Source organism: Carettochelys insculpta, chromosome 1 (assembly GCF_033958435.1).
Source record: "Carettochelys insculpta isolate YL-2023 chromosome 1, ASM3395843v1, whole genome shotgun sequence".
In the NCBI taxonomy this organism is placed as follows: domain Eukaryota; kingdom Metazoa; phylum Chordata; order Testudines; family Carettochelyidae; genus Carettochelys; species Carettochelys insculpta.
Genome location: NC_134137.1, coordinates 293,599,467 through 293,609,504, shown reverse-complemented (window position 1 = coordinate 293,609,504; position 10,038 = coordinate 293,599,467). Strand labels below are relative to the sequence as shown.

General features: G+C 42.4%; 1 long non-coding RNA gene across 1 annotated transcript in view; it reads right to left on the bottom strand.

Annotated features, from left to right (window-relative positions):
• Positions 1-10,038, bottom strand: part of LOC142022251 (uncharacterized) — a 30,742-nt gene that overhangs the window by 156 nt on the left and 20,548 nt on the right. The window contains exon 3 of the long non-coding RNA XR_012647891.1: positions 1,118-1,646. This is a non-coding gene — a long non-coding RNA (uncharacterized LOC142022251). The remainder of the gene's footprint in view (positions 1-1,117; positions 1,647-10,038) is intronic.

Genomic DNA, 10,038 nt, shown 5'->3' with positions numbered 1-10,038 from the left:
TGAAACATAGATGACCTTTAAGCTTGAGATGAAAAAGTATTAGGCTTCTATAGCTGTGGATGATTGCAAGCAGTGTGTCGCCTCCAGGCACCACCAAGTGTCTAAAATTGTCACCACTTATTGAAACTGGCTAACTCTAGTTACAGCTTAGTTTCAAGGTATAATTACTCACATTTTTACACACTGCCTGGAGCTCCCAAATGTAGCTATTTAAAAAGCTAACATTCAGTAAGTTTATGTTAGATACATGTGACTAAATGGTGGTAGCTGTGTGGAGGAGGGGATGTCTGCCATGGCAGGGTAGTCACTGAAGGGTGAGGCCTTTGCAACCTGTTGTGGGAAAGCTTGGCCCTTAAGAAGCACTTTTTCTATAGTATCTCTGAAGTTCAGGAGACTGCAATCTTCATATCCCCAATGTCCGAGCTGAGTTTGCCTTATGTGGGTAAAATTAGTGGATAGTCAGGACAGCGGGAAGTCTGTTTAACTACAGGCATTCTGAGCTAATAGATTAAAATGCTACCAATAGCAAGCTTAGCTGCCTTTGGGACCCTAGAAGGTTGAAAGCCTGGTAAGTACTCCATTTCATTGGAAGAGGCAGAGGACTGAAACCAGCCCCATTGAATCTATTTCATGGAAGAAGTGACCCCTGTTGTTTGACACTAAGTATAAAGGCATATATTTATTAGCTATATTTCACATTGCTTCTGAACACTTCAGCGTAACTGAAGCCCAGTTCCAGGCCAACATCTAAAATGTCTATGTAGTGCCTACCAAATGGGGCTGGGACATTTGGGGTTTCAGTTCCCCACACACACACCCCATGGTAGCCTCCAACAACCATTACACACATTTTATTCCTGCATCATTTTGCACTCTGGAATTTTAAGGCCTGACCTACCTACGCAGGAAATGTCATGGTTGTTGGACAGGAAATGGGGATTAAGTGCTATTGTGAGAGGAAATAGTTCCTCTGAAACAGCAGAGTACACAAGTGCTCATGTATTTTTATTAAATGCTCTACAACAGCAGCCACCTCTCTCAGTAATGTGAGGAGATTGTTTGGCTCTCTTATGCCTTATACTGTCTTGAGCAACGGTTCTGTAGGAGGCAGTGCTACCATGGATCCTTATGTGTCCAAAGAGATCCAGATGACTTTGGTGACATCATATACTAAATCACGATGCAGAATCAAGTCATTATCATTTTCTGGAGTGGTATGTAGATGCACCAAATTAGACCATAGCCCAGTTGTTCCTGGTGCTGTACAGTCACTGCCCTGAAGATATTACAACCAAAACAGCTGGAAGAGAAGAAGGCACAAAAACGTGAAATGGCTTGGCCAAGGTCACAACAAGAAGTTCGTGGTAGAGCTGGGAATGGAACTCTGGCCTCTTCAATCAGTCCATTGTCTTACCCATACAATTGCACTGCCTCAAAGTTCAGAGATTCCAAGGCCAAAAACAATCATTACAATCCTCCAGGCGGTGGCTCCGGCCTGATGGCGGCACTGGTGGTAGCCCCAGCTGCTCCGTTAGCCCTGGCAGCCCCAGCGGTTCTGGCAGCTCTGGTGAGTCACTGGCATTAAGTTAGAATGGGGCTTGGGGGTGCCTGGCTCTAGGGAAACTTGGCTGGAGGGCGGAGGGCACCTGTGATGAATATAGAAAAACAACAAGCACAACTGTGATCTTTCAGTTCCCATTGGACACCACTGATCTAGGCTGACCTCTAGTCACCTCTTAATTTTCATACATGGCTGAGTACTACCCAGGTTTAATCTTTAATTTATTTCCGCCACTTTATGCAAACTAGTCCCTTTTGGTAATAATCACAAAGCATTTTATTTCCTTAAAGGAAGGAGAGTGAAGAAATTGGACTGTCAGTCTGCTATTAGCTCTTTAGAGAAGGCTTAAGCCTGTGATAAGGAAGGTGTTATTATCAAAAGAAATAGAGCACAAGTGATGGGTGAATTTGGAAGTTCCACCATGTGAAAACTGGTAGCAAGTAATTCATTTTTATTTAACAGCATGAGAGCGAACGGTGTCCTTTTTTTTTTTTTTTTTTTTTGTGAAATACAATATGTATTCCTTGAAAAACTATGTATGTTAATTCAGTGTATTCAGAAGACTAAGAGATTAATTCATAAAACTCAATATTTTAAAAGCTTAACTTAATCTGAATGCAAATTGGTTTGACAACAAAAAGATATTTTCGCTTATGAGGTGACCATTTTCCCTCCTGCTGCTGTGCAGTCAAGATAGCTGTTTAAAATTAATTCTGCAACTGGCTAGTGACTTTTGGCACACTGAATAATAGTAAAAAAGCAGGATGCCATAAAAGAGGATTTGAGCTGCCTGCATAAAGGGTTGTGTTATCTGTTTCAGCCTTTAACAACAATCACAAATTGGAAGAGAGGAGGGATTTTTTTTTCCTTGCCAGCCAAAATGGGCCTAACATAATGGGGGAGATCAGATGCCATTAACATGGTAATATTCTGCATCTAGCTTCTCTTCTGACTATACTGCCCATATCTTTTCACACTGTCCTTTACACAGAAATTAATGCCATGTCCAGTCTTCCAAGTACCTTGGACTTGACCTTAACCTGTTCCTGTTTTCTGGCTCCTCTCCTCCACCATCCCCCGCATGCACTTGCAAAATCCCCTGATGAGAACTGACTTGAAATGTTAGGAATTGTCTTTCACCCTTCCAGTTGGCATTATTTTCTTCAGTGGCTTTCTGCAAATCTATAAAGTATACAGAGCGTCCTGAGCATTAGGTATTTCAGTGATATGTTATAGAAAGCTGAAAGAGATTATTTTAAACTTCCATTAATCAATCTAACCCTAAATCCACTCCTGTTTGGCTTAATTCCAAATTTAAAATTCACTAGATCAGGCGTGTCCAACCCGCGGCCCGCATGCGGCCCTGGACAGCTAGTAATGCGGCCCCACAAGATCGTAAACTTTTAACATTATTATGTGATTTATATACATTAACAATATTATATGCGGCCCAAGACAACTCCTCTTCACTCAGTGCGGCCAGTCAAGCCAAAAGGTTGGACACCCATGCACTAGATTCTCTGATCAGATTATTTTCTTTAAACTTTACATTCTTTCCCCTTATCCACCAATACTTTTATGCTGCCCAATGTATTTTTCCATTATAAGTTTGTTTTACAGAAATTTACAGACTGTCATTACTTGCTACTCTTCCCCCTTCTTTGCATCTTAAATTCAGTTAGTTTGTGTTCAGACACATTCAACTAGAGTTAAAAATGTCTGAAACATCTTGGGGTATGTCTGCCCTGCAGTTAGAAGTGAGCCTCGCAGGCCATGTGTAGTCTTGTTTTGTCAGCGGCTGAGGTAGTCCAATTAAAATAGTAGTGGGTTTCAGAGCCCATGTTCTAGTCCATTGGTCCGCAGCTTAAAAAGCACAAAGAGCTTTCCCCAACCCCCCAAATTCGGTAAAAACTCAAGTATCAGAGAGGTAGCCGTGTTCGTCTGTAGCTTCGACGACAACAAAAAGTCTTGTGGCACCTTACAGACTAACAGGTATTTTGGAGCATAAGCTTTTGTGCCCATGAATGCTTGTGCTCCAAAAACCTGTTCGTCTATAAGGTGCCACAGGATTTCTTGTTGTTGTGGTAAAAACTCAGTAATTCAAGAGCCACAATACATGTGAGTGCAAGATGGTTCTTAATAAACAATGTCAAACCATACTTTTTGTAACCCCTATTTTAAGAACAGCACGCACATATCCCACAAAGCACTCCACATATTAAAGAGAGAGTTACCCAATGTTTTGAGATCACTAACTGTTTGCTATTTAGATATGAGTTGTTCACTGTCGAGGTTTTAGTTGTTCACTGAAATATCAAAAATAATCAGGAGGCTTTTTTTACTTTGCAATGATAGTCAGGAGCCACAAAGAAGTCCTTAAAAAGCTGCATGTTGCAGACCCCTAGTCTAGTCCAGATCACAATGTCCACACTTGCATTTAAAGTTACTACATTGTGCTAGCATGGTGTGAGTCTACCTAGTCAGAACCTTGGTTCCAGCTCCTGTGTAAAAATATCCTTGTCAGCTAAAAACCTTCAAGATTCTGAGTACTGGTATTAAAAGTGTTTGCTCCTATCTGCAATCCTGTGATATCTGAAATCTAAGATACACCCTTGCTATGAAGTCCCCTCTGCTTTTTTTGTTTTACTTATATTAGCCCATAGTCTCTGGTCATGGATAGAGTCTCATCTGACTTTGTTTTTCCAGATTATCATCCTACACCAGCATTCCGGTTGGATGCTCTAAAACCCAAACCAGTCAGATTTTTTTTTTTTTTTTTTTGGTCTGATTCTCTTCCATGCTTTTAACAGCTGTGTAGAAGCTGAGGTTATCGAGAGGGTTTTCTGGACTACGATTTTAGTTCATTTGGACTTGTATTTTTTGTTGTAGTGTCTATGAGCCCTAATCCTGAACTAAAGCCACAGTACGCTAGGCACTGTACAAACACAGAACAAAAGACTGTCTTCAAAAAGCTTACAATCTAAGTGCAAGACAAGACATGAAAGATGGGTACAGACAGACCTATCAACTGAAACCAGGCAATTCTATCTGTTTCAAGCCAGATCAGAATTACCAAAAATTTTTTTTTTTTACAAATTTGGCCCTACTGCTCTGGGTTTTTCTGTTTGTTTCAAATTTCTCTTGAGTTGCAAGTTTTCTTTGAGTTGTGTATAGTTCTATATGACGCTTTCTAGTGTTTTCCATGTATGTGTATCTGCCGCTTTTTAAATGCTATCTTTCAAACCCTACTCCTATCTGGGGCTATAGGGAGAGTTGGTTGTGCTGCATCTTATTTTACCGTGGTCTTTTTATTTTTCAGATTTAAACACTTCAATGCTTGCTATCCTGTGACTAGAAATGTTTTGGATCTCAGTCCAATACCAAAGAAAGCTTGTTCCCAAATTCATGTAATATTTAAGTGAATTGAATTCTTTCTCAGAATGCAAGGAAGATTGCTTCATCTTCATGAACTGTCCAAACATCCACAAACACACCTGAGAATCACAATAGCGAATGAGAGGTTTTCATTTGTCAAAACCTTTGACCATTTGGTTGTGTCTACACTTGCATTCCTCTTTCAAAAGAGGCATGCACAGGAGGGAGATTAAATATGCAAATATGGTGCAGATTTTCATAGCTGGCGCCTCATTTGCATATTCTTTTGCAAGAATATGCAAATGAGGTGCCAGCTCTGTAAATCTGCACCGCGTGTGCAAGTGTAGACACAGCTTTTGTGAAAAGGCCTTTTCCCAGTTAGGAATGATGTGATTCTGTAGATTACTAATAAAATCAGCAGAGGGCAGTCTTGTACAAGTGCTCGATTAGACTGGTCTCAAAGCAGATCTACAATTGTTACATTCTGTACTCAACTATTATGAAAAGTAGTATGGTGGGAGCATGCATGATTTTTTAAATAGCTTTTTCTGAAGTAGACTCATGGCTTTGAAATACCTGAGAGACAGAAACTAGCCCATCTATTTGTATGCCACCAGTGGTGTATCTTGCATGGCGAGGATGAAGGGGGCCGTGGTTTGCATGGGAGTGAGAATTCTGTTGTGGGCTGAGTGCTGATGGCTGTGGTTAGGGTAGCTTGCCACTTTTAGCTGATTTGTTTTTTGTAATGTATGCCAAAGGTACTAGAGTGCCTCTTAATACATTTGTTAAAATCCAGAGTAACTTATTATTTAACACACGTTCTTTGAAAATGCTCTGGGTAGGAAATGGCACGAATCAGTAGGGGGTGCTGCTCTCATTCCTTGCACCAGAGAAGAGACGATACTTACAGGATTTTGCTGCCAACATGTATAGCAAGCAAGTACAGTAAACTCTTCAATATCTGGCATTATGTGATCTGGAACTCCCAAATAACTAGCATTTTAACCATAAGTAAATTTTAGGTATGTTTTCCATAACTACAGTATACTGAAAGTAAATATAAATAAATACAGCAAATATAGTATAAGTTTACAGTGGACAATACTTCTGTTGTTGGTAAATAAAGTACTCTGCATACCTTCCTTTGTTTCTTAATGTCTAATCTTGTTTCTCTTTAGTGTTATGCATTGCTACGTATACCTCTATTATCCAGAATATTTGAATATCCAGCAACCTCCCAGACCCAGGGCTGCCAGTTTACCTTGCATTATAATAAAAGGCAAAGCAAACCTACTGTCAGCCAGTACTATAAAAAGACCCATCCAATTACAAAGACGTAGACTCCAGTTCAGCCCTCCTTCTCAGCTTGAATGAAAGAGGTTCTGCAGGATGTCATAGCACAAAGGAGTTTTCGTGTTACAGAAGGGCCTATTTGAGCTAGTCTGAGCACCTGTATTTTATAGGCTGTTGTCATCCAGTTATCCTTATACTGACCGTCAAAAGATGACTGAAATGCCTCCTTTCTGCCTACGTCTGCTTTCCCACCTGTGACCTCCTGAGTCCCCTTGACACTCCTGTTGCTGCTGCCTCCTTCCCTCACCTACGAGTTACCAAAGAGGAAGGATGGCCATTTGACAAAGGAACTGAGGTAAGGATGCCAAAGATACAGGTTCAGTTCTTGGCTTGCCATAGACTCTGATGGAGTTCTTGGGCAAGAAAGTTGGCCTTTAAAAAAGGGATAATATTTCCCTCTCTCGCTTTGCTTGCTTTTTCTGCATCAGTTGTAAATGTTTTGGCATAGAAATGGTTTTGTGTACTGTGTGTTTTTTCACCATTTACTATAATAAAACCATGATTTCCATTGTGGATGCTGGGTTCTACTATATTACAAATAATTATTGCTGCACCACCAAATCTCAGCAGTATGATTAGAGACAGAAAAATTTTAGGTAAACAGCTTTTCCCAATTTTACTTCCCCATTACCCACAAACTTAGTCTTGGTCTACACAAGGAGATTAATTCATAGTTAGGGGACTTAAGTAGATTTTTGAAAGGAATCAGTCCACACGACAGTGTTCATTCCATTGACTTTACGGGCTCTTAAAATTGACTTCTGTACTCTTACTTTTCATGAGGCGTAATGCCAAATTTGATTTTTCCATGACTGACTTTAGGGTAGTGCAGATGGAGTGCTGTGAAATTCCACATTCTTGGCCTCCTGAGTGTGTTCCACAGTGCCCCAATGTGACCACTCTGGCCATCACTTTCAGCTCCACTGCTTTCCAAGGTCGTGTCTACACTAGCCCCAAACTTCGAAATGGCCATTTCGAAGTTTACTAATGAAGCACTGAAGTGCATATTCAGCACTCACTAGCATGCGGGCGGCCACGGTGCTTCGAAATTGATGCGGCTCGTCCCAACGGGGCTCCTTTTCGAAAGGACCTCGCCTACTTCGAAATCCCCTTATTCCCATCTGCTCATGGGAATAAGGGGACTTCAAAGTAGGCGGGGTCCTTTCGAAAAGGAGCCCTGTCAGGACGAGCCGCGCAGTGGGGAGCCGCGTCAATTTCGAAGCGCCGCAGCTGCACGCATGCTAATGAAGCGCTGGAGCAGGAGCAGCAGCAGCTGTGTGCATCATGTGAGGTAGGGTAATCCTGGGTTTGGGTCTGAGAGGGGTTAAGGCTGGGTGGCAGGTGGTGGTTTGGGGCTATTTTGTGTTCAGCCCCTAGAACATGTAAAAAATAGCCATGTGGGAGAAAAGGTTGGACATTCCTGTCCTGGGAGGAAGGGATGAGATCCAACATTACATAAAGTTCCTGGTGGTTGGTGAGATCAACTGCTTCATTCGCCTGCTGACCATCATCGTCGTCCTCCTTATCCACCGCGTCCTCCTTGCTATTCCAAGAGGCTTCCTGAGCAATATTTTTGGAGACCATTGCTTCATTAGTAAACTATTTCGTGGCCATTTCAAAGTTTGGGGCTAGAGTAGACATAGCCCAAGGGTGCAGGAAGCAGCTTGGGAAAATTGGAATGTCATTTCCTGTTTGGCCAGCATGGCAAGCAGCACACCTTAGCAACACATCTGGCCATGAATTCTCAAGGTCACAGATAAGCTCCAGCATGGAGCATGCAAGAGCCTGAGGACCTCATTGCTGTGCGAGGGGGCACATTTCCAATCGGTGTTGGGTAAACTACAAAGCAGCGAAAGAAAAGCAGACATATATGCAAAGAGCTCACAGGGCATGGAGGAAAAAAGTACACCAGGGATGCCTGGTAGTGCTGCATGAAAATAAGAGCTCAGGCAGTCAGACCATAAAACAAAGGACTTTCATGCCACTCTATGAGCAGCTGCATGGAATCCCATTATTATGGAATCCCATGCAGCTGCTCATAGAGTGGCATGAAAGTCCTTTGTTTTATGGTCTGACTGCCTGAGCTCTTATTTTCATGCAGCACTACCAGGCATCCCTGGTGTACTTGGATAAAATGGCATCATTGCTGGCTTCATGCACCAGATGAAAAGGCTTTGGAGACTGGATTCTGGCCCACAGGCCACATGTTGGCCATGCCTGTCCTAGAATGTTTCACAGCCAGACCCTGAGGGTGGGGGCAGGGGAGAAGGGGAGCGCTTCTGGTGATATCACATTTTTTGTAATGCTACAAGTGGAATAAGGCACTTGGGTGTGACCTGTGGCAGCTTCTGTACCTACACAGCCCAGAGTTCCCTGAATAGCTTGTTAATGTGTCTGGGGATGGGGCACCAATCCTGCTTGCACAGCTCCATAAAGTTCTCAGACAGGTACACTTTAATTCTTCTCATGAGGTTTCTGGGGAGGCCTGCCTTATTCTAACCCCCTCAACTGGACACCTTCCCACACTAAGCCACTAGTAAGTTCTCTGGAATCATGGCACCACAGAGCAGTGCAGCACAACGACTGGCCCTGTGCCTACATTGAGTCAGCATTCATTCCTCATCCATTTGTTCTTATTCTAGGCAGACTAAAATCTCTTCTTGCAACCGAGAAGAAGCATTAAGCTATGGTACTATAGCACAAGCTGCTCCACCATGCTTGGACCATCCCTCTCCGTTCCCCCCAGATTGCCAGGGGAAGGGAAATTTTCACTGTCCCAGCAGAGCAGAAGTGGGGGCATGTGGTGCCCAAGAGAGCTGCAGGGAGGAAAGTGCAAGCTGCTCCATCATATCTCCACCCTCTCCCTTCCCTGGCTTTTAGAGAAAAGGAAATTTTCAGTCTGAGGAGAGTAGGGAGTAGAAGCCCTCCCTTCTTACAGTTCTCTCTCTTCTTCCAGAAGCATCTCCAGCAGAGTTTCAGGAGACCATAATAATAATAACAAAACTGTGCAGATGGGAATCCCAAGCTGTTTCTTTTTTACGATGTAACTTATTCACCTGCATCATCTTTCTGCCAATGAACAGCCAGATAAAAAGGTGACAGGCCATTTGCCTGATTACACCTGGCTGAGGTATCAGCTTGTCTTTTGTCTCTGAGGAACTGGTCTGGCTGCTCCACAGACTTGGAATATGTTTCAGTAATTCTATATAGTGGACTCTTATAACTTGACAATGTTCCTGCATGCATTTTATCAGGACAATAATGACCTGCTCAGTTATGAGTTTTCAAATGGTGCTATAAATGGCATACTTATACAAAGAGTGCCATGATAGTGTACAAGGGGTGAATGCAGGGGAACAAACCATCACATGTACCTTATAGTCTCCCTTTATTTGCATTTGGAGCTTGTGGTGACAGCAGAACAAAGGAAATAGTAACAGTAAGTTGGTGTAAGGTGTTCCTGGTAACTAGGTGGAAATGCATACAGATGGTTTAATGTTGCGAAATTATGCATTGGAAGTGTGGTATTTGTGAGCTGATATTTTTTGTAATCAGAGTTGAAGTTGCATATTTGCTGGGAGGTGTGGGGAAAAGGTACACATACTGAATGGCTGATGTGTGTAGGTGAATTTCAGTTGGCAGAGTGGCATCTACTGTGAAGTAAAGGGTGGGGGAGAACTAAACTGGTGATTTCCTAGATTCTTCATGATTGCATTGACTTCTGCACTTGAACAACCTTGGCTACTTTA